The sequence below is a fragment of the Rhea americana genome, unplaced genomic scaffold, assembly GCF_003343005.1.
Source record: "Rhea americana isolate MKP2758 unplaced genomic scaffold, rheAme1 scaffold_161, whole genome shotgun sequence".
Classification (NCBI taxonomy): Eukaryota; Metazoa; Chordata; class Aves; order Rheiformes; family Rheidae; genus Rhea; species Rhea americana.
In genome coordinates this window covers 1,780,519-1,783,180 of record NW_028185717.1, presented here as the reverse complement: position 1 = coordinate 1,783,180, position 2,662 = coordinate 1,780,519, and positions in this window count along the sequence as shown.

The following is a 2,662-nucleotide window of genomic DNA, read 5'->3' as shown; positions in this document are numbered from 1 at the left end:
AAAAACACTTTCTCATACACCACCTGCACACATGTACATGTACACACACTCAAAAACATCTGTTAGGCTCACAGATAGAGGGCTGCTACACAGCTTCCTAATTCATTTCCAGAGTGGAACAGCAGTACAAGGAGAGCATCCCTCCACGATGCTCCTCCCTCCGAGACAAATTAAAGCTCACTCCTCCTGATGATCACTTGTTTCTCTTCTGGAAGAGAGGAAAAGGTTGTATATTATGATAAAGCTTGAACTGGCTTAAATTTCTACCAAGCTAGGTTATGATACACTCTGAAGCAATCAATGCCCCTTAAATTCACCATATATAGTAGTTTAATTAGTGGTATTTTGAAATACTTCCASGTGCAGGACAGCTTTGACCGTAACTTCATCCCTATCTGTGGCRGTCAATACGCAGCAGTGTTTGCTGAAGTAGACCAAAAAGTTATTGGAAGCAAACTGAGCAGAGCCGCTGTGTATCTGTCACATCCAGTGAACCCTCTCCTCTCTTGGACGAGGTTWCACTTAGCTTTTTGGCAGGAAGCCTTCTCCTTACAAAACCTTATGCTTTTCTGCTTGGCAGTAAGTCATGACTAGGCAAGCACAAGCAAGAGGAGAGGCGCAGCAGAGGTAAGCAGGTAAGGGTACAAAGTCTCCGACTAACTCAATGCTTGCTTATTTTGATTGCTCAGTAGGACCAGTAATTAACAACGAGTAATTAACAGTGCTCCTGTAACAGGGCCCTGCCCCAGAGCTGCACACGGYGCTGGTGCCCGCAGGTCAGCAAGCCAAGTGGCAGAGAAGCAGCTGCACACGTGGGCTCTCGCACTACAGACAGGGGCACAGACCATCCAGTTTTTTGATGCAGCAGAATTAAAAATGGCAAACAGATGTACCGTGGCGTATCTCCCTGACGAGAAGTGCGTGTTTCCTGGTAGAGGGAAGAATTAAACGTTTTCCTTCGAAGCACTGCATGAAAGCATTTCCTCAGAAGCTCCTTGGTGAGTAATAACTAGTGCTGTAGATGTGAACATTTCACAAAAAGAGGTGCTAAAGCTCCGGTCAATGTATTTCAAATATTTTCCTAAGAGTCTCTGCAAAGGTCAACAGTTAAGTCCTATGCATATAGGATATTCTAACCACCATTTTTAGAAGAAGCGTTATGAGAATTCTGTTATCTTCTTTCTTTAAATTCTGAGGACACTGTTGGTAGTAACAACACTGCAGCTTCTAAACCATTTCTTTCCTTAAAGAGGAACATTCCTTGTCTGGAAGGACATTACTCCTCTTCTGGTGTTCTAATTATCTATCAAATATTTTGACACTCTATATAAAAGCACTGAACTGAAAATCCAAGACATTTGAGTAGCAAAATATTTGAGATGCAAAGTTATGTAATTGATTACAACATTAAAGACATGAGTAAGACTTTTAAAATTTCACCCACGAAAACACAGAAACCAGTTTCCTGACAGTGCTTAAGCAACCAATCACTCGAGATCGGAGTTACAAAGCMGCAAAGCACAACCTAAACTAAGCGGCAGCTGCACGTTCGACTGCTCTGCCTCTATTTTATATTCCCACAGCTCCCTTCATGCTATCACCARCACTCGCTGAACTCCTCACTGCACTGTTTCAGTGCACTGAATCAGTATAAATCTTGACAGGTTTTTCTTTGCAGACAGCATGTTAACAGATCAGGGAAGCACTGCATTAACRCTTTAGCAGATGCAAGAAAGGTAGCAAACAGTTGCAAGCATGCCCCCTCCAAGTAGGAATAGCTTATCCAGAAGGTTTGTTATAAAAAAGGGGAGCAGGGCAGATCTAATCCCTGTCTAGCTAACAGGCACTTGTGGAGACAGCACAGTCTGACCCTCCCCAGAGACGCGCAAAATCCGAGAGGAAGCGGTCACAAATTATAACACGGGAAATTACAACTAAACAAAAGGACAAAAATCCCACGTCATTGGGTGGTTAAGCACTGGAACAAGTGCCTAGAGAGGCTGTGAAGAGCATTGTGTATCACCAGAGATGCGCAAAACTCAACCAGACACAGCCCGGAGCGACCCTCTGTAACGCCGCCTCGTTCGGAGCACGAGTTGGAGCAGACGACATCCGGGGCATCCCTGGCACCTCCAGCGTAGGAGCCTCTGACCACCGCTCGCCAGCCCYGGCCGCACAACCCCTGCAGAGGATCTGCGGCACAGCCCACAGTCTCCTGCACGAACAGGCTCTATAGCGCCCGCTCAATACCTGCGCGCAGAGAGAGAAGCGGGGACTGGTACAGATCTTCCTGCTCTCCGCGAGGGCTGTGACGGAACTGGGAACTGATACGGCACGGTTCAGACCCCGAGTTACACGTGACGCTAACGAGCATCCAACTCTTCCTCAGAGAGGAGTGCCGTGAGCAGCCAAAAGTCTTGGAGAAGAGTGTTGCAATCCTAGCTCCACCACTGGACCAGTTAGCTGATGGTGCCAAGTTCTCTTCCCAATTTTATCACCAGAAAAAACGARATATAAGTGAGAGGTGCATGGGGGAGCAAACCAGGTGGTAGCTTAGAACTCTGAAATGCAAAGCTTAAAAAAAGACCCTTGAATTCTGGAGATACTGAAAGTCTAGTGCCTGACAAATTCACCCTGTACTTTTCACCTGTTGTTGATTAGT